Raw genomic sequence first — 22534 nt, 5'->3', positions numbered from 1 at the left:
CCATTCCTTCCCTCTCGGCTTCTCTTTCTGTTCTACACCTCCTCCCAAGGCATCTTGCCCTCCTTTCTCTCCTGGATGCAAGAACAGGCTCCAAGTGGCTCACATTAGTTATTTCCTACTCCAAAACAGCTTGAGTATTCAATTCCTTTTCCAAGTGAAAGACAGGATGGGTTGGGTTGGCTTTGGTTGAGCTCCAATTAAACTGAATACCTAGACCTCATTTTCCTCTGAGACTTAGATGTTCCAGCACCATAAATATTACCAAGAATAAAAATATCTCTGTGTGTGTGTGTGCGTGCGTGCATGATGGAGGATTATTAAGCCATGACAAAGAAGGAAATTCTGTTGTTTGAGACAACTTGGATGGACCTCGAGGCCATGATGCTAAGTGAAATAAGTCAGAGCTCAGAGAGACAGTAAAGTGGTAGCTACCAGGGGCTGGGGGGAGTGGTTGGGGGAGGATATTGGTCAAAGGGTACAAACTTCCAGTTATAACAGTAACAAGTTCTGGGGATCTAATGTACAGCATAGTGATTAGAGACAAAAATACTCTCAATATATTTGAAAGTTGCTAAGAGTGAATCTTCAATGTCCTCACCACACAAAAGAAATGGCAACTAGGTGACAGGATGAAGGTGTTAACTAATGCTATGGTGATAAGCATTCTGCAGTATATAAATGTATCAAATTAACACACTGTCCACCTTGAACTTATACAATATTATGTATCAATTGTAGCTCAATAAAGCTGGGAGAAAATATCCATGTGTCTAAAGCAAAGCTTCCCAATCCTGGTGCTAACTAACATTTTGGACTTGATAGTTGGAGAGGCTGTCCAATAATTGTGGTACCCCATCTCCACCCACTAGATGCTAGTGGCAACTTCCCCTCTGTCTGTGACATCCAACAATGTCTCTAGACATTGCCAAATGTCCCCTGTGAGAGAGGGGTCACCTTGGTTGAGAACTCTTGGTCTACAGCTTTAAAAATGCATCTAGAAATGTATCCTATGGAAATCTATCTAGGACTTTATTCTGAGGAAACAATTGGGGATGTACATGGAGTTTGTTAAGAGGAACAGCTTCAACAAGAGAATCACCTAAATTTCCAACAATAGGGGATAAGTACATCCAAACTCCAGAATACTGTATGCCATTTAAAATAATCTGTGATCCCCATCTGCGGACATGAAATATGTCTATGACACGTCAACAAGTGAAAGAAAGTCATGACAAAACAGGGTTATGGTATAATTGCTGAGAGTGAGACTACAGCTCTGTATAGAGAAAAAAGTCTAGAAGGATATTGCCCCAAATGTTCACATCTCTACATTGGGGAAGGGGGATACAGGCAATTTTTTTTTCTTTTGCATGCTTGTATTTTCTAGGCTGCCTCCAATGAACGCGTATTGCTTTATTTATTAGATGTAAAATAAAATGCTTCAGAAACACAGGGGTCTCAGGCACTCCCTTGCTTCTCCCAGTAAATAAAAGAAATTTTATTGCCTGAGGCAACTGTTAACTAGACCCAGTCTTCGTATTCTGCTTCTCTCCTACCCTGCCTACTTCTCTATCCACTCTGTCCTCCCAGGATTCCAACTAAAAATGAGCATATCAGGGGTGCCTGGGTGGCTCAGTCACTTGAGCATCTGACCCTTGATCTCAGCTCAGGTCTTGATCTCACAGTTGTGAGTTCAAGCCCTGCATTGGGCTCCGTGCTGGGTGTGAAGCCTACTTATAAAAAAAGAGAGAGAGAGGATATCAGCTTTGAGAAGAGAAGAACTTGTCAGCTTCAGAGGTGGCAAGTGGGATGGGGAGGTCACTAAAGCCATGTGCCCTGACCACCCCTGGCGCAGCCTGGCTGCCTGAACCCCCCATAGGCCAGCTCTCTGCAGCAGCCAGTATTTCCTTTGGCACATTCCAAATTCTCTAGGCCAAAGGGTTTGGACCCTTGGCTCCTTCCTTCCCTCCCACAGCCTGCCTCTTGACTGGCCATTAGCACCTCAGGCTGAGCCGGGGCAGGGCAGGCAGAAGAGATAGAGACAGAGCCATGGCGTCTGCCTCTTGTCAGTACTGCCTGGGTAACCTGACTGCTGGAAAAGGGGTGGCAAGCACTGACTGGGGTGAGTCCCCTGAATTCACTGGACCACAGTTGCCTGTTTTTCCTCCCACATGGCTTCTCTCCCCCGGTCCCCTCCTTGTCTCCCTGGGGCTGGGTTGGGAGCTGCCTGTAGGCATGGATTCTGGGTGGGCAGGTGCTGTGCAAGCTCAGGCGTCTGGCTCAGCAGCTCTTGGGTCCTGCAGAGGAAAGCGCATCCACAGGTGTAGGTGTGGGTATCCGTGTGCCGAGGGCACGGAAGGGAAAGCTGGGGAACCGGAGTATCTAGTTAACCATACTGAACCAGGTTGGTGCTCAGCTGCCATGCCCTGGCTCTTCTACAGACCTCTCGACCATTAGTTCTGGCCAGAGACCTGTTTGATGAGCAGAAGTCTGGAGGGTCCTCCTTGTAACCCCTTGATGCCAGGCACAGTCCTGGAATATCTCTCAGAGCACCTTAAGCAATAAGCCTCACGATGTCACTTTGGAGTCAGGAAGGTGATCACGACTCTACAGATGAAGAACTGAGATGGGGAGGATCTAAGTTGCTGGTCCCACAGCCAGGAAAGGAAGGCTCTGGGTTCCAAGTTTCTCCTCCTCAGCCCCCTCTCCCTTCCTGCCCCTGAAACGGGAGCTCTCCCCAAAATGGAACCTTTCAAAAGCACCAAATAAATATCCAGTTCAATCAAGACAAGTTGTGTGATAAGAAAGTGAGGTCTCAGCGCCAAGGCCCATGGTCCTGGTGGTTCCCTGGGAGACAGGCTTCGGATACCATTCGTGATATCAGAGTGCCAAGGACATCCATAGGGTATGTTATTTCCTGACCGGGGCATGGCCAGTGCAAGAACACAAGGCCTCACACTTACATGGGTCTCATGCTTGGTTAAACACTTAGCTGTCACCATCTTAAAATCCTTAACAAGTGTTGCACGTGGGCCCTGTATTTTCATTTTGCACAGGGCCCTGCAAATTATGTAGCTGGTCCTGCTTCCAGGAAAGCTTCCTGGCCACCTCTCCCTATCTTCCCTATCCCCACCTCACTGCCTCATGCAGGGCCACGACTCCACAGTCACAGTGAAGGATGCTTTCCCAACAAGTGTTTGAAACCCAACGGAACCAAAACAAAAGCCTCAAATCCATGGAATTAGCCAGTAATATCTCCTCATCAAGACAAAGCCGCTCCCCCCAAGCTGATACTGCCCCCTTGAGACAGATCCCTTTTCTCTCTCAAGGTCTTACTTACTATCATTTTTATGTGACTCATGAGTAAATTACCAGGGGCTCTTTTCCCCCCTCTGTATTTTCTTGCATAATTTTGCAACTATTTCTGTTGCTATTGTCATTGCTAGTTGTTCTGTTTTCCCATCTCTATCCTCTCATGCCTGCTAACAAACTGTGCACACAATCATAAGGGATATTCCAGGCAGGCCAAGAATGTCTCCCAAGCCCCATCCCCAATTAAAAAAAAAAAAATGATGGTTTTAATACCCTAAACTGGCTCCAGCCAACTTTTACTGACATATGTCACCCCAGGGACTGGTTGGAGGTGGATGGTCAAATATTAGCGTTGCAGATGTCCTCCGGAAGGTCCCTAGGAGGGCTACATGCTCTGGGAGCTGTTTGTAGCAAGTGGGCCATAATCTGTGAGATGGCCAGGCCATCTGCAGGCCATCTGAGGATAAAGAGGGAACTTGCAACTTCAATGACCCTTTGATATGCCCATCACAAGGACGAGCTCTCCTAGGGGCGCCTGGGTGGCTCAGTTGGTTAAGTGTCTGATTTCAGCTCAGGTCATGATCTCACATTTCATGAGTTTGAGTCCTGTGTCAGGTTCTGCACTGACAGCTCAGAGCCTGGAGTCTGCATCAGATTGTGTCTCCCTCTCTCTCTGCCCCTCCCCTGCTCACAATGTGTTTCTCTTTTTCTCTCTCAAAAATAAATAAACTTTAAAATATTAAAAATAAAAAGTCACCTGATTAGCAACTTTAATTCCATCTGCAACCTTACTTCCCTTTTGCTATGTAATGTAACATATTCACAGGTACCAGGGACTAGGACAGGGATATCCCTGGGGACATCTTTGGGAGGCCATTAGTCTCCCTATCACACCCAGACACCAAAGAAAACTAATCTGCATTCGTTCTTCTGGTTATTATAGGTACCACCTGGACAGAAATGTTCAGTTATATTTGACCTTCCTTTGAGGAGAGCTTGTCCTTTTTTTTTAAAAAATTTTTTTAATGTTTAATTTTGAGAGAGAGAGAGAGACAGAGCAAGAGTGGGGGAGAGGCAGAGGGAGAAGGAGACACAGAACCCGAAGCAGACAGCACAGAGGCCGACACAGGGCTCAAACTCATGAAATGTGAGATCATGACCTGAGCCAAAGTCAGTTGCTTAACTGACTGAGCCACCCAGACGCCCTTCCCATACAGCCTTCTGAAAGCAGCCCTGTTGACTTCTTTACCTTAGCCCAGTGAGACCTGGGTTAGACTGCTAATCAATAGAACTGTACGACAGTAAATTTGTATTGCTGTAAGTCATTAACTTTGTGATAATTTGTTACATAAAGAGTTAATGCACTGGGTCCCTAGGATTCTTATCACCAGAGTGGTTTTTTTTATAATGTTTATTTATTTTTGAGACAGAGAGAGACAGAGCATGAACGGAGGAGGGTCAGAGAGAGAGAGAGAGACACAGAAGCTGAAACAGGCTCCAGGCTCTGAGCTGTCAGCACAGAGCCTGACATGGGGCTCGAACTCATGGACTAAGAGATCGTGACCTGAGCCAAAGTCGGATGCCTAACCAACTGAGCCACCCAGGCGCCCCATCACCAGAGTGTTTTTAACAAACAGAGCTAAGTAGAGGCAGGGAAAGGCCCTCAGGAGTACCATCGCTGCTCCCCTCACAATGAGGACACCATGGCAAAAGTGTGAATTAAGTGAAAAGATGAAAAACACCCTTTGTTCTTTGTCCTTGGGTTGTCCCACAATCCAAGTAGATCCCTCATTTGGGAGGGACTCCATTAAGACCTACCCCGTAAAGACCTACTAAAGCCAGAAGCTCCCAAGTTTTCCCTTCATCCTATCAAAGCTTAATGATTCTATGTATTAGATATAGCACGAAAGTGATTATATTGACTACAGATACACAGAGGAATAATGGATGATAATATATAAACACATACTATTTATCCTTTTAGGAAATGCTGGCATGTTTAATGTGGCTCGCTCTAGAACCAGCAGCACTTAACCTTTTTAAAGTCACAGGCTCCGTTGGGAATCCAACATGCACAAAATCTATTTCAGCTCGTGAAGCCCCTGAAGCATCCAGCCCCAGGCCGGAACCCCCGCTCTAACTGCTAGGCCAGCTGAGGAAGGCAATCTGAGGGCCGCTTCAGGCCTGTGTCCTAAAATCACTTCTCACCATGGGCTACCTACTTCCTGCCGCACATTAGGCAGACCCTGGCTCCGACCTACAAAACTCCAGAATCACTTCTAAGTACCTGTACCTCCTTCCCACTGGTCCAAGAGACCTTCAGGGTCATAGACCAGAAGCCAGTGATGGGAATAAGATGAGAGACGAATGAGGAACTGGGGAAAGGAGACATGAAAAATGAGCAGGGGGTGGCTTCTGGACAAGGCGATAGCAGCCCTGCCGGCAGAGAGACACAAAAGCATCATGCCCTGTTATGTAGTGCCTGACTACCACCGGAGTGAGGGTGGCTGAGCCCCGGCCAAGGGGAGAGATGGAAGCCCATATCCCCGTCACTGTCACCCAGAGGACAGATCTCTGCCACCAGGCATGTGCCTGTGGGCACTGCTATCCTCACCCACCCCCGCTCCAGAGATGTGCCCACGTCCGGCGCCCAAATCTCTGCTGTGTAGGAAGTCAGTGTCTCTCAAGATAGTGTCACCTGGGGGTGCCCAGCAGGGCTCGGCAGTCAGAAGAACCTTCGCACAAGCCCTTACCACCCCTTGCCAATTCTGTGATCTTGGGCAAATGAGTCCTCCCTGCATTCTGCCTCCTCAAATCCAAAATACAGATGATACCAGGACAAGTGGACAGTCTCTTAGCAAAGCCCTAGGGTCAGACGTGCGTCAAAATTCAGAATTTTTCAGATTTTAGAAAAGTAATAGAGCACAAAGGCATATAATGAGTCTGTCATCAAACACAAGAACGTGAGTATTCAGACTACATAGTTTAGGTCACATTTTGCTACCAAATGAGTTCATTGGATCAAGTTATCCCTCCACATCAGTTGTGAGAGAACTGTGTTTTCAAAATGTTATTGTTGTTCTTCAGAACTGCAGTTAAGACATCATGGCCCTGGTGTGCCTGGGTGGCTCGGTCCGCTAAGTGTCCGACTTAGGCTCGGGTCATGATTTTGTGGTTCACGAGTTCCAGCCCCACATCGGGCTCTGTGCTGACAGGGCAGAGCCTGCTTCGGATCCTCTGTCCCGCCTCCCTGCTCCTCCTCCGCTTGCACTCTCTCTCTCAAAAACAAATAAATTAAAAAAACAAAAAAACAAAAAAACTCCCTAGGGTTCTGCTGTGTGAACTAAGAGTTACAGCGCCCCCTAGCACAGCTCATCCCTGCATCCCAGCCCGTTTCTGTCCTGGCATTCATCTCTCTGAATCTTAGCTGGCCTAGGTCTTCTCCCTTTCTAGATCCCCAGCATCCCGTGGGTAGGAAGGACCGCTTGCTAACCTTTGTGTTCCGAGCACCTGGCCAGCCCTAGGCCCATGTCCCCACATGTGTGGGAAATGGAATTTAATTAGACATCGAAATCTCCCAGCCCACTGTCTCCAAGCAGGTGCAGAAAAGGGCATCTCAGAAGTGTTCCCGCATTGTTCCTGAACTTGAGCAAAGATAAAAACGCTAATGTGCATATTTAGCATCCTCACAAGGGTGCCTGGAGAACCTCTTTTGCACTTCAAAATACATTTTTTTCAAAAACCCAATTGTTATCCACTAGGAATGGCGCTGGCCAGGGAGACTTGGGAGATCAGCCCTTCAGCTAAAATTTATTTTATTTGAGTCCAAAATCTTCCCTCCAACCTGTAGACTAAAGAAGCACCTGGCAGACCCAGGAGGTCTGGGAGGCCAGCGTGGGCCTCCGCTTCCCCAGCGACCGCTGCCATACTTCAGGTGCACTCTGGGCAGAGGGCCAAGGGGAGATTTGCATTTAGTGCTTTGCAGTTCTTCCCTAGGAAGACTCAGTCCTGAGAAGCCGGCCTGGCTGAGTTCGGAAGCTCCTGCCTGCCTCTTTGCGCTGGCATCACTGAATGAGAGAAACTGGGGGGGGCGCTCATGGAAGGCTGAGTGAGCCCTGACATCTAAACCAGCACCGGCTTCCTGAGAAGCACTCACGCTAAAAGAAAAAGGGATTTGGAAAGCACATCTCCTTTCCAAGAGAAAGGAAGGGGAAGATCCAACAGCAGGAGGAACTGAAATATCCATTTGGATTACGGTCCTCGGTGAGAAAGGTCACAGGCCCTTGCTGCCCGCCCCCCACCCCCACCCCCAGTAAGGCCACCTAAGTCACGCAGCCACATTTACAGGATGCAGGTTAGGATTAACCCCTCGGCCCCCCTCAGGTGCACTGTTAACATCGAGAGCCCAGTGTCTTTCCCCCTCATTCTCATTTGTTGGTGGGTCTGAAACCTTTACCAAGGGCCTTGTATCTCAGGCAGCAGAGGAGCCTGGGTCCAGGATGTCCACTAAAACGTGTCTTGCCCCAGGACAGCCGCACCGTGTCTCCAACCGCCAAGAAGCAGGGGCATGACGGACCTGAGAAGTGTGTGCTCTTCCAGAAATGATGATGGTAAAGCTGCCGACCCTCAGAGATGAAAGGGGTCTTATTGAGGGGCTCCTGTGGCCTCTGTATGAGGAATGAACAAGCGTGCTCGACCCAGACATATCTGTACAGTGGACTCACAGCCCCAACGTGCTTGTTGGTTCTGGGAGTGATGGCGGTCGGTGCCTGGGGTAGGGGTGGGGCTGCAGGGGCACTGATGCTGGGCAGGCCGCTGCTGCACCTAATTGAGTCCTCACAGGAGTCCCCACAAAAGGAGGCTTGGGGCACTCCCGGGCAGGTGAAGGTGTCTGCCTAAGGCTGTTTGGGTCTTTCTCCAGGGGTTTTCTTCACCTCTTCCAAACAGCTCTTCCCCCAGGCACCTAAGGCAGGATCCAAGCACCTGTCCTCACCCCGGCCCACAACACAAGCCTGCTCCACCCCCACCAAGCCTTCCAGGTACGATATCCTCTATATCCGCCTTCCTTCCTCTCTAGGCTCCCAGTGGAGAAACCCAGCTCTCCTAGGCGGTCTGACCCATGTTAGACGTGTTCTGAAAGCAATTCACAGGAACGTGTGGATTCCTAGGGGAAGCTGTCTGCAAGCTATTCACATTCCTAAAATGCTGCCTCTTATCAACCCTAAGGAATCTTGGGCTAGTGGAATTTCAAGCAATACAATAGGGAGGCCACACGACAACTCTGAGTCAGGGGGATGCGATGTTAAAGTGCGTCACCCCCAGGCCACCTGCCCCTGGGACAGCACCTCCAATCCACAGGGTGTAAGGGCTACCTGTGGTGCCTGTTAAATGCAGACCCCTGGGTCCAGCTCCCAGAGGTCCTGGTTCTGCAGGTCTGGTAAAGCCCCCAAATCTGCACATTCAGTGAGCAACTCACAGGACTCCAATGCAGACAGTCTGCAGACCACACAGAGAGTACTGAAAGGCCCATCTCCTATGCCCGTGTCTCACTTTCTACCCCTTTCTGCTTTTGAAAACAGCCTCTCAAAGCTGTCTTCCCCCAGAGAGCTGGGGCAGTAGGTAGGGGAAGAGTAGCTCCCTCGGTTTTCCATGTGGATGATGTAGTCAGAATTACCCCAACTAATACTCAATACTCTGATATTTATACATACAAGTGTCTGAAATTTGCTTCAATCTAATCCGAAGGAAAAAAGAAAGTTACAAAGGACATTACTAGGACCTAATGACATTTGTCTATCCACCGTGGGTGAGATAATGCTAAGGTTAAATTCCTCGTTTTGGTAGCTGTACTGTGGTTATATTTGTTATGCGTACGAAATACGTGCTGAGGCAGTTAGAGATAAAAGGGCATGATGCCTCCAAAGTCTTCTCAAATGGCTCCGAGAAATAACACACACATATATGTGGACACAAACACATATGGAAAATGATAAAGAAAGAAGAGGCAAGACATAAATTGCTGAGTCTGGGTGGAGTATACAGGAGTTCCCTGCACTGTTCTTAGAACTCTTCAGTGTGTCTGGCATCACATATCAAAGCAAAAAGTTACGTGGAAAAAAAAAAAATCCCAGGCCAGTAGGGGGTGTCAGCGAGAAGGAGTCAATTCCCTGTACCTTGTCCCGGGTATGGCTTGAGGGGCACCAGCAGGCTAGCCTGAGAGCCTAGCACCATTTACAACATTGTGGGCAGTGAGGCATGAGCTGGGAGGTGCCCCCTGGATTTGTGGTGCCGCCCTGCATGTCTTGTCCTGCCAACCCCCAGCACTGAAAGGAAATGACTCCACAATCTGAGTTTGGCAATGTTATTTTTTTCTGATGGTACAATTAATATTTTTTAGGGGAGAAATCTTACAAAGAAGCAGTTATAAAATAAAAGAAAAATAGCCTTTCAGACACACATTGCCCTCATTACCAAAGGAGGGTTTTTTCTAATTTTTGTTTATTTTTTGAGAGAGAGAGGGAGAGAATATGAGTGGGGGAGGGGCAGAAAGAGAGGGAGACACAGAATCTGAAGCAGGCTCCAGGCTCTCAGCACAGAGCCTGACATGAGGCCTGAACTCACAAACTGTGAGATCATGACCTGGGCCGAAGTCTGATGCTTAACGGACTGAGCCACCCAGGAGCCCCCGAAAAGAGTTTTTTATTAGGAAAGGTGTGTTACTTAAAACTCCAGAATTTACATTGGGCTTGAACGCCTGTCCTTACTTACATGGTTTGGGGGATATAAATTTAAACCATAGCGACAGACTGATTTTTCTAAAGTTCTCATTCAGTTAGAATAGAATTGTGAGAGGGGCGCCTGGGTGGCTCAGTCGGTTAAGCGTCCAACTTCAGCTCAGGTCACGATCTCGCGGTCCGTGAGTTCGAGCCCCGCGTCGGGCTCTGGGCTGATGGCTCAGAGCCTGGAGCCTGCTTCTGATTCTGTGTCTCCCTCTCTCTCTGCCCCTCCCCCGTTCATGCTCTCTGTCTCAAAAATAAATAAAATGTTAAAAAAAAATTAAAAAAAAAAAGAATAGAATTGTGAGAAAGAAGCAAGAGATTATATGGATCATGTGATATATAACAAGAGGATGCACATGCAGAGGTAATATTGAAAATATTGGGCAGGCCACATGGCACCAACCAGCCCAACCAATCAGAATGGGCAGAGATTTTCAGCCCTGCAGCTGGGCCAGGCATTGACCATTAAGCTCCTGGATTGTTGGGAGTTCCAGGAGTACCACAAAAGGCACCAGTACTCAGTATAGTATACACTTATTGAATACCAACTGAATACCAACTGAAGGAATTTTAGCTCTAATAACTGTTGTGTATTCAATCTTCATGGGGGTATTCTAAATTTGGGTTCATAGCCAGTCTATACTCAGAGGGTAGTGACTTAACTCTTCCCAGAGAGTCAGATGGAGTCAAGACACTGGAGTAATTGGAGTATAGCTCAAAAATGTTAAATGACTCACCCACCTCTCAAGAACTACTGAGCCCCACACAATGGATTTTGGGGTGGGAGATAGAGAGGGGAGACATGTGGGTATTGTTCACACTTGCTAATAAACATCTCCTTTTGCTTATAGAGCCTTCAGGGCAAAACAAACGCTTTCGGGGACACTCAAGTGAGTCATAGGCTGAGAATAGGGATGAGCTATGGTGTAACCATCTGCGAAGGCTTCTCATGAACATATTTATTAGAGGAGTGAATGACAAGCTACTCCATGAAACAGTTAAATTTTAGAAATTTATTTGTAATTTCATGCATGGGCCTTTTAAAGAAGTAACAGTATTTTCCATTATATACTCAGGCTGAGAGAACATTAAGTTGGTTACTGTACTGGGAAAAATCACAGCTGTTCCTTTGAATTATAAAAGGTATGAGGGTAGAAACTTAGTTTTTGTTTGTTTTGGTTTGTTTTGGTTTACACAGTGCCTGGTTCAAGACCATAAGTAATTAGCCGCTTGCTTGATAAATGCTTTTTGATGATGAGGTGGAGAATGCTAAGGAGGTGACCTTCCCATCTGGGTCACAGGTCGCTTTTTTTTTTTTTTCTTGTAGCAAATATTTTACTTAATATAAGACTGCTGTCTTTTCCTAGCAGGTGAACATAATGGCAGACCTCATGTAGTATTTATTATTTTTCCCGGATGGGTGCCTGCGGCAGGGTGTTCAGCCCCTGTACAGGGGTTATGCCCCTCCCAGTAAGGGTTTGTGCCAGTCACAGGTCGCACTTACAAGCCATTGTCTCTTCAGGGAACCAAGCTAAAATCAACACAATCAAATTGCAAGTGTTGGATGACAGGAAGAAAATAAATTTAAACCTGAGTTCTAAACTCTTTTCTTGTCCCATTTCATCTCCAAATCCATTGGTATTGGATTTTTCCCCCCGCTTTAAGGGCAATCTCAGAAAACGTCCCCAATCCCACAAGACCTTGATTACCACATCAGCGTCACCTACGTGTATGGAGAGTAATGACCAGCCAGCCTCTAACACAGCTTCTAAGACATCCAAAAACCACCCGCAGACCATCGATTGAGCACTTACCTTAAGTAGGCACTTCACATGCAGTGTTCGGCGGGTTTTATACAATGGCTACACTGCATCCCTGCTCTAGACGTTCTCCCCAGGAGCACTTTAAAACATGGTTTTCCAAAATCTCTAGCCAAAAGCTATGGCTTTGTTTCCTTGATCCCACAGTGAGCAATTTCTCCTTAAGTGTAAGATAGTTCTTTCTAGGTTGTTTGTGCAAATACAAAGTACCTGCTGGGTGAGGTTAAGTGGACTTTTAAAGGCCCTTTTAAGTAAAATCTGAAGCAAGAGAACAGAAATCTGGACATGACTTCATCACTGAGGTTCTGTGTCACCTGAAAGATGAAGAAAATAACCAACCAAGAAAACTACTTTTCAGGGAAAAGTATGTCACCATGGAAAACCTTGGTTAAAAAACATTCTATGGGCACCTGGGTGGCTCAGTTGGTTGAGGGTCCGACTCTTAATTTCAGCTCAGGTCAAGATCCCAGAGTCCTGGGATCAAGCCCTGCATCAGGCCCCACCTAAGATTTTTCTCTCTCTCTCCCCCTCTCTCTCCCCTGCTCATGATCTCTCTCTCTCTCTCTCTAAAATTAAAACAAACAACAAACAAAAAAACATTCTAAATCATGCATTTTCCATCTTCTTTTTAATTCAGTTCTCTCACGGGGGATTTAACAATTCCATGCCCAGAGAAAATCTCCCCAGCCCCACCTCACCCCCCATAAAAATCCAGCACAGCAACAGAGAGCTCTGCGAGTTCCTAGTGAGGTCTGGGTGACTCACTGCACGGACACACGTACAGGGGGACAGGCTGACCTCTGGGGCATTGAGAGAGGCTTCTTGCTTCACAATCCTTACCCCCAAATCACATGGAAAGTTCTCTAACAAGGGAAAAAGCATTTTTTTAAAAAGTTTGTTTATTTAGAGAACACATGTGCACACGCGCGTGTGAGCACACAAGCGGGGGAGGGGCAGTGAGGGAGGGGGTGGGGAGAGAATCCCAAGCAGGCTTCACGCTGTCATCGCAGAGCCTGAGGCAGGGTTCAAACTCACAAACTGTGAGATCATGACCTGAGCCGAAATCAAGAGTCCGATGCTCAACTGATTGAGCCACCCAGGCGCCAAGAGGAAAAAACACGTATTTTTATTTATTTATTTTGAGAGAAAGAGAGCAGAAGTAGGGAGGGGCAGAGAGAGGGGGAGAGAGAAAATCCCAAGCAGGCTCTGCACTGTCAGCGCAGAGCCAAATGCAGGGCTCAAACCCACGAACCGTGAGATCAAGACCTGAACCGAAATCAAGAGTCGGACACTTAACCGCCTGAGCCACTCAGGCGCCCCTGGGGAAAAAGACATTTTTAAAGTTAAAGGATAAAACTTTATCTTCTGTTAGAAGGAAAGGCCACACAGTGCTTAAACTCCTTCATTTATTCCTTCATCCATTCACCCAACACTGATATGTGAGCAGAGGCTGTGTGCCTGGTCCTGGGGAGGCAGGAGTGTCATGGAAGAGGTCAAAGCCTCACGGAAAAGGCAGACTTTTACAAATCACTGTAATGACAGCAGGATTTGAGAAAAGTTCAGGGGGTGGGAAACAGAGGAGAGAGAAAAGGCTACCATATGAAACCAGAGCCTTTCCAGGGAATGGAGGTGACACCAAAGAGGGAAAGTCAAGACAAAAGGTGAAGGAAGTCCCTGGAGTAAAGGTGTTGGCTGTCCGAGCAGCCAAGCCATCTTCTTCCTTCAAGCAGGGCCTGGATCTTGCTTGCCTCTTAATCCCCACTCCTTCCACCCCTACCACATGTGGCTTGGTGGCCAACCTTGAGTAATCCTCTGCCAATGACTGGCTTAACAAGGGACTTGGGACACAATCCTGCAAGTGAGACTGGAGGAGACATCAGGTGTGAGGTGCCCAGGAAAGATCCCTCTGTTGAAACATCAGGAAGGGACATCCTCTTTCTTTTTCTGTAGGACATTGTAACTCCATGTGCTGCCTGGCACTCTGGCAGCCATCTTGTAACCACGAGGAAAACTAAATTTGACATGGCCACCATGGCAGAAATAAAACCTGCCATTTGATGACAGGAGTGCCCTACCTCAGAAGTACCCTACCTCAGGATTTATTATCAGTTGAAATTAGAAATTTTCCTTATCATTTAAGCCACTTAAACTTGAGTTTTGTGCTGTGGCCAAAAGCATCCTAACTGATCCGATTTACTTCATAATTTTGTGGAAGACAGCCCTCCCCTGAGGGCTCTTCACCTTTACCAGTTCATCTGTTAAATAGACAAGCTGAATCCCCAAGGGCTGTGCACAGAGCCTTCCTGTTATTTTTCCCCAGTTCTATTCATGAAAATAAAATTAATTTTCTAGCCCATGAATTAAACATTGCTTCTGCCGGCTGAAAGATTTTAGCAACAGCCTTTTGTTGGCAAGAGAAGCAGGATCCTGACATGTTCTAAAATAAGCTACAAGGAGGCAGAAGGGGAGGAGGAGAGGGTGAGGGGAGGAGGCCATTAAGAGGAAGAAGGAAGAGCTGGCAAATCCCACTCACGTCCATCCGGCTCCTCTGGACATTCAGCCTGTGGCTGCACTTAAGGGCGCACTTCTCTAACTGTAGCGTGGAGATGAATCACCTGGACATCTTATTAAGAGGCAGGTCTTGGGGCACCTGAGTGGCTCAGTCAGTCCGACTTTAGCTCAGGTCATGATCTCACGGTTCATGGGTTTGAGCCCTGTGTCAGGCTCTGTGCTGACAGCCGAGAGCCTGGAGCCTGCTTCCGATTCTGTGTCTCCTTCTCTCTCTGCCCCTCCCCACTTGTGTTCTCTCTCTCTCTCTCAAAAATAAATAAACATTAAAAAAAAATTAAAAAGAAAAAGAGGCAGGTCCTGACTCAGTAGGTCCAGAATGGGGTCTGAACAGCTGTCTTTCTTTCTTTTTTTGAGAGTGAGGATATAAGTGAGTGAGGGACAGAGAGACAGAGAATCCCACGAAGGGCAGGGGGTGGTGGAGAGAAGCAGGGCTCACCCGACACAGGGCTCAGATTCACAAACCATGAGATCATGACCTGAGCCAAAGTCAGATGCTTAACCGACTGAGCCATCAGGGGCCCCAAAGACTTTATTTCTAACAAGCCCCTGGTGAGCCTGCTGCTGGCCCACAGAGCCCTCTAACCTATCCTAGTAAGCTGTGAAATGGGGAGCAGAATGTCGGAAAGAGGACTAACCTGAAATGAGGGCTAGTGAGAACCAGCCGTTTAAACTCACCTTCAAGGGAGAAAGTGAGGCAAGGACACCGTCCCCCATCCCCATACATATGCACCTTCCAGAAACAAGGAAGAGTAGAGAACAGGGAGGGGAGTGGAGGACGGCACGCTGGGTCTGGTTTGCCTGTACTCTTGTACTCAGGCGTTTTTGTAAACGAGTCTCGGAACAGTACCTTTGAGTCTGAAATCAGATGCCCAGCCGAGATGTTATTCCTTGCCTCCCCTCAGCTCTGGACAGCCTGAGGGCCAGCCGTGCTCCACTGCCCACCTGCTCTAGGTGGCTGCCCCAGGGTCTTTCCTGGAAAACTTCAGACTCACTTATCCCACCGGCAAGTGTCTGGCCTAAAAATTTCACTCCAGACCATTCGATCACAGCAGGAAATGTTGGTGCGTGTGATGGGCTGAGAGAAGGCAAAAGTCAGGGAGAGGTTGAGGGCAGCCTCTCCACATGCCCCATCCTGCTAGTCCCCAGGAATCTTCCTTGCCCTGCATCTGGCCCCTGACCACCTCCAGCCTCACTGGACATTCAGGTCCTTGAACCGGCCTTCTCTGTCTCTCCTCACCCCCCCCCCCCCAATGCCATCTCACCCAAACCCCTCCACCAGCCAGCCCCAGCCTCGGGCCTCCTGCCAGGCTCAGTGCAGCCATCTCTTCCTGCGGGGAGCCTCCCCAGCTTCCCCAGGCCAGCACTCTGTAACTAATGCTGCCTTGGCATACGGTGCACCTGTCCGTCTCTCCAGTTGGCCTCTAAGTGCCATGAAGTCAGGGATAGAGCCAACGCCTGGTAGGTAATGGGTGAGTCATAAACATTATCCAACAAGGGAATTAAATAATGGTTCTCAGCCCGGCTGTGCATCAGAAATATCCAAATGGAAAAGAAGAGAAGAGAAGGGAAGGGAAGGGAAGGGGAGGGGAGGGGAGGGGAGAGAGGAGGGAAGGGGAGGGGAGGGGAGGGGAGAGGAGGAAGAAGCCAGGGCATCACTCCTAGAGATTCCAATTCTGGGTGAGGGCTGAGGCTTCCAAAAATTGCAAAGTATCCCCAAGTGATTCTGACGTGCAGCCTGTTTTGACAATCACTGGAATGGAAAAAAATGAATGAATTTGTGGATGGATGAGTATGTGACTGCATGTACAACTGTGAGGACCTCTCTCGTGGCCACTGGCACACATAATGAACGAAGGATGGGCATTTCTGGGGGGGACACAGCCGGTACTTGTTGTGGGGCCACCACCCCATTGTCTGACGAAATAAAATCAGAGGCAACAGCCTTGACCCCATGACCAAGGCTTTCTGACAATGAGGGTGCTGGAACAAGGCCCAGCCTCCAAAGGATGAACTAAACAGAGGGAAGCAGATAAGGGAAGCAGTAAGGGAATGTGGACCCAGGCACAGGGATAACATTTCCTCTGTGCTGCTTGCAGGCCAAGTTCTTTTTTTCTTTTTCTTTTTGTTTTTTTAACTCCAGTAGTTAATACACAACGTTATATTAGTTTCAGGTATACAATATAGTGATTCAACACTTTCTTTTTTAAAAATTTTTAATGTTTATCTATTTTTGAGAGAGAGAGAGAGAGAGAGAGAGAGAGAGAGGCAGAGAGAGAAGGGGACAGAGGATCCAAAGCAGGCTCCAGGCTCCAAGCTATCAGCTAGCCCGACATGGGGCTCAAACCCACAAACTGTGAGATCATGACAGGCACCCCTGATTCAACACTTCCACACATCACCCTGTGCTCATCACAGGTCAGGCCAAGTTCTTTACTGCATTGTTTCATTTCCCTCCAGCTGCAATACTGTTGTCCTAGTAATTAACCTCACTGCACACCTGGGGACACTAAGGTTCGGGAAGGTAGTCATCTGCCCAAGGCGGAACTTGGGAGGCTTTTTTCTTTAAGTTTATTTATTTATGTTTAGGGCTGGTAGGAACAGAGAGAGAGAGGGAAAGAGAGAATCCCAAGCAGGCTCTGCACTGTCAGCGGAGAGCACAATGCAGGGCTTGAACCCACAAACTATGAGATCATGAGCTGAGCACAAACTAAAAGTCAGACACTCAACCAACTGAGCCATCCAGGTGCCCCTGGGGGCTGGGTTTTGATCCCAGACCCTCACTCCAAAGCCCATACTCTTAACCTCAGGGCTAAGAAACCATACATGAGACAGCAGGGACAGGTAGACTGCATGCCAGAAACTAAAGAATGTCAAAATACACACTCATTGAGAATAATGTCACCCAAAGACATCACTGTGTTTTGCAAAATCCTAACCATGGCTATGTCATCCTTTTGTACATCGATCAATGGCTTTTCCAGGCAATTATTATAATTTTATATCATACACAAAACTAGACAAGGCAAGAACAAAAATGTTACAGCAAGGTCATGATGGAACATTTGGATTTTTTTTTTTTATTAATTTTTTTTTCAACATTTATTTATTTTTGGGACAGAGAGAGACAGAGCATGAACGGGGAAGGGGCAGAGAGAGAGGGAGACACAGAATCGGAAACAGGCTCCAGGCTCCGAGCCATCAGCCCAGAGCCCAACGCGGGGCTCGAACTCACGGACCGCGAGATCGTGACCTGGCTGAAGTCGGACGCTTAACCGACTGCGCCACCCAGGCGCCCCGAACATTTGGATTTAAAGGCTGTGCCTTGGAGCGCTTGGGTGGCTCAGTGGGTTAAGCGTCCCACTTCAGCTTAGGTCATGATCTCGCGGTTCATGGGTTTGAGCCCCGCGTCGGACTCTGTGCTGACAGCTCGGAGCCTGGAGCCTGCTTTGGAATCTATGTCTCCCTCTCTCTCTGCTCCTCCCCTCCTTGTGCTCTCTCTCTCTCTCTCTCTCTCTCAAAAATAAATATTAAAACAAATTCAAAATAAATAAATAAAGGATGTGCTTTTTACATTTGAGCCCCAAGTGCTCCAAGTCCCAGCCAGACGATGAAGCCAGTGCAGATTTCATGACACTGGCCCCCATCGTGGGAGGTAATAACAGCACTGAGTGTCTACTCTCTGGCAGGCACTTTCCTATGTGCCCCAGTTCTGAAAACAACTTTCAGCTCAGTATCACCGCCCCCCTTTCACAGACAAGGAAGCCGAGGCTCACAAACTGGAAGGAGACATGTATGAGGCTGAACTAGGGGCAGCACATTCATTCCAGCCCTGGTTTCTACTCTGTAGCACTCTTTCTCATTTCCAGATCACAGTACAGTCTGCAGGGACCTTGACCAGCTTTAGAAAAAACTGAGTTAATAATGTTAACCTCAAACCTATATTTATACTTGGCGGGACTGTTAAGCCAGCAAAAGCAGACTCTCTTCTCTCCTGTTTTGCTGCACGCCAGCCTTGGGTAAGGCTCTTAGAGCTTGCCCATTTATTAAAAATGCAACAGTTGCAACAATGGGCTGGGAATTACAGATTTAAAAAAAAGGAAGACTCTTTTTCATTTTTCGTTTTTTTAGTAGTTTAATGGATCATTAAAGTTTGTGTTTTTTTTTGTTTTTTTTTTTTTTAACATGACTCAAGAAGACCGGGATGGGAGGAAAAAAAAAACACAAGTCAAAACTGAGACTTGTTAGAGATTTAGAAATGATTGGGCTGTGCTCAAAAAACCCTAAAGAGAACGCCAAAGACCAGGTGAGTTGTCAGCTAAACAAAAAGATTCTTATCTACAGAATAGTGACCTTTTGGAGGAAAATAGGAGGAAGACAGAATCAAAGAGAAGGGAATGGGGGAGGGAGGAAAGACTAGAAGGGATGTGTTCATTTCTCTTTGGGAATTTTGAGAAAGAACCTTTGTTTCCAAAGCCAAAGCACTCTTTTCCATACAAGAGAGGCAACAAAGCCAAGTTCTGTGCCAGCACTGCAGAATTCATTGTGCCGTAGGAGGACCTTTTTCCCTTCTATTAAAGAAAAAGAGCCAATATCAGGACCAATAATAATGGCAGCTAATAATTATTGAACACCAACCAACAGCAAGGTACCAAGCTATGATTTACACGCCTCTCAAATTTAGAGCAAGAGGTATTAATATACCCATTTTACAGGTGCGAAAACTGGAGTTTAGAGATGTTAATTTGTCCAAGGTCATGTAGCTGGTAAGTAGGAAAGCAAGGATTCTTGCTCAGATAGGTCTCTCTCTCCTGAGACACACTCCCCCTAGAAAATACGGAGGCAAGCCAGAAGTCTGAAGTCACACCTTCTTGGGGCTCTGTGACAACTGTAGGGACTTGATAGAAAAAGAAGCACAACCCAACAAAGACATCAAGAGGGTCCCAAGTCGTGGAGTGAGTTTACTCAATGCCTGACAGAAGACAGCTCATCTTTGGGCAACTCCCGGAATTGCACAGAATTTGATTGGTGGACCAGCACTCTCCAAACCCCAGCCTCTCCCAATGCTCCCTTCGGGCCCCCCCCCCCCAGTGCTTTCTTAATCCCTGCCCCCTCCCAGCTTCCCCCCCATAGGCTAGCTTCCTCCCCATAGGCTAAACCCCACTTCAGAGAGTCCAGAAGCTCCAGCAAGGGCACCAGGGAATCAGGAATAGCCTCAATAGCCTCAATGGTTTGCCCCAGGACTGGATGGAGGAAGGGAGCAGGGTTACAGGGCTAATTACTGTTTGCATGCCTCATACTTCCACTGAAGTTGTCCCAAGAGGACACAAAAGCTATGATGTCACCATGAAACACACTTAGGGGACTCAGTGACACTTAGAGAGAAACCAGAAAACTCCCTGACATTTCTGGAAACCAACAGCAGAATGCCCGGAGACAGGCGAAGCCAAAGCCTTCCGGAAAGGAGCCCAGGACTCTTAATACCATGACTCCTGCCACTCACTCTTCTGTCCCACTCATGTTGGGACTCAGGGCATGGACTAACTGCGCCTTTGGCCAAAAACTCTCAAAGCAGGCACTTTTGTGAGCTCAGGCCTGCAGGTGAAGATTTTTCTCCAACTCAGTTGGAGTTTGTGTTCTGTCCTTGAATCAACTTGTTAACTCATCCCTCAGGACCTGTGGCACCAAGAGCATTCTGTTCTGGTAGGCTGCCCACTTAGGAAACTGCAAGGAGAAGAAGGGAAACAACTCGCTCTGGTCCCAAGGAGAGTCATAAAAGGGTAGGGGGTTAGGCAACAGAGGAGGCTGGGCAGGATAACTGGATGGACCTTTCATGGAGGACATTCTCCCACTCCACAAATCACACTGCACACCTAACACACAGTCCCTGCTGGGTGCATTGCATCAATGCCTCTTGTTCCCAGGGCAACCTCACCTGGGATGAAGGGTGGCAAGCAATGGATGGGCTAAGCCAATTTCCTTGACAACTTAGGTCCCTGAAGCAGATGAGCAGCCCGTTAGCGCATGAACTCAGTCCTAAAGCTGGATAGAGCCAGTAGCAGAAGTGGGTGAAACAGGGTATCCAGTGGGGGAAATTTGTGGCTCAAGACCCCAGGGCTTTCACTGAAAATAACCCTATCTATCATAGTGATCAGCACAACAAATCTTAGCTCATCTCTGTCTCTCCTTCTTCTCTCACAAAATGTCCATCAGATAAGATTCATTTGTTTAGAATGTTTCTAAGTCAAAATTTTGGACTGTGAAACCACAACAGCCACCACTACATGCTCTTTTTTTCTTTTCTTTCTCTCTCCCCCATCCTTCTCTCTCCCTCACTCCCTCCTTCTCTCTTTCTCTGTTTCTCCCTCCCTCTCTCACTTTTCTTTCTTTCTTTCTTTCTTTCTTTCTTTCTTTCTTTCTTTCTTTCTTTCTTTCTCTCTTTCTCTCTCTCTCTCTCTCTCTCTCTCTCTCTCTGTCTCTCTCTCTCTCTCTGTCTCTCTCTCTCTCTCTGTCTCTCTCTCTCTCTCTCTTTCTAGTGATGCAATGAAGCACAGGTAGGGAGAGAATCAAGATTCAGAGAACCGAGCTGATGAAAGGTAGCTAAGGCAGAAGACAATGCAGGAAGTTACAAGAGTGGGGTTGGCAACATCACCCACAGAGGGAAACCAGATTCCTGCTGTGTGTTGGCTTTTCTGGGGAAGCTGAAGGAGTTTGGGGCTGAGGGAGGCATCTTCCGGCCAAGGTCATTCAGAAACAAAGATTTTGTCTTCACTACAGAGAAGAGTCTAGAAAAGGCCGAAGTGACTTGGCAAGCCTGGAGAGGAGGCCATGTCCTTGTGGCTCCTGGTGGGGTGCCAGGGTCAGCAGGCCTTGGGGGCTGTAGGGGGTGGAGCCTGTGAGTCCTCCGGAGCTCCAGGTATGTAAGGAAATGTTTTAAGTGCTCACTTCTCTCTGAGCTCTCTCTGACACTGCAGCTATTAAGACTAAGCTTTAATCCCCTGGAGGCAGGTGGACTCTGAAGTCCAATGGCACAATCTGAACCCCTGGAAAGGGAGAGAGGAGCTCCACAGAGGCTCTGGGGCTGTAAGGGCTTTAAATGGCAGTGTGGGGGGGTATGTTCACGAAGCAATGGCTGAGCATCTTACAATCTAGTCACTTGGAGATAAGGGATGAAGGAGGATACAGAATTAAACCAATACATGATCACAAAGACGATGGTGGAAAGGACACAGAATTGAGGAGGTGCAGGGTGCCTGGGTGGCTCAGTTGGTTAAGCATCCAATTCTTATTTCAGCTCAGGTCATGATCTCACGGGGTTGAGATCTAACCCCTGGTCCAGCTGAGCATGGCACCTGCTTGTGATTCCCTCTCTCCCTCTCTCTTCTGCCCTTCCCCTGCTTGCTCACTCTCTCTTGAAAGAAAGAAAGAAAGAAAGAAAGAAAGAAAGAAAGAAAGAAAGAAAGAAAAGAAAGAAAGAACTGAGGAGGTGCACTGACTGGGGAAGGCATGAGCAGGGGGTTGCCAAGGGCTTTTGCGGAACTGCAAAAGGCTTCATGGAGCATCTGGCTGGCTCAGTTGGTGGAGTAAGTGGCTCTTGACCCCTGGTAGTGAGTTTGAGGGCGTGCATTGGGTGTGGAGCTTACCTAAAGGGGGGAGAAAAGGCTCCATGGATTCCCAAAGACCCCCCTCTCACCATCCCTCTCTCAGTCACACCCCCTAAGAGTTACACCATTCTAGATGCGTTCGCTTCCAACAGGGGCTATAGGGTTTCAAGGGAAGGCTTGCAACCAGAGTGGCCCTTTATCAACCTCGGCATCTGAAGCTGGCACTGTACCAAATAAGCTTTGCAGAAAGAAGTCTTATTATCTTCCTTCCTTTTCCCCTCTGGAAATAAAAGCAGGTTGTGCTTCGCCTGCCCCTGATCCTTGGAGATGCCCGAAATGGGAGCTGAAAGGGCTTCTTGGATAACTTCATCAAGTTCTCAGCCTGGGATATCAATGCCTGCACCTTCTGTCCTGGCTATTGCCTCTGAGGTGATTGAAGTCAAAACCTATT

General features: G+C 47.7%; 1 protein-coding gene across 1 annotated transcript in view; it reads right to left on the bottom strand.

Annotated features, from left to right (window-relative positions):
• SCD5 (stearoyl-CoA desaturase 5) overlaps positions 1-22534 on the bottom strand; it is a 155029-nt gene that overhangs the window by 130999 nt on the left and 1496 nt on the right. The gene's annotated exons all lie outside the window — the stretch shown is intronic.

The sequence above is a fragment of the Puma concolor genome, chromosome B1, assembly GCF_028749965.1.
Source record: "Puma concolor isolate L17-30 chromosome B1, mPumCon1.1.hap2, whole genome shotgun sequence".
NCBI classification, from domain to species: Eukaryota; Metazoa; Chordata; class Mammalia; order Carnivora; family Felidae; genus Puma; species Puma concolor.
Note: the sequence above shows the minus strand (reverse complement) of the source record. Positions and strands in the feature narration are given on the sequence as shown.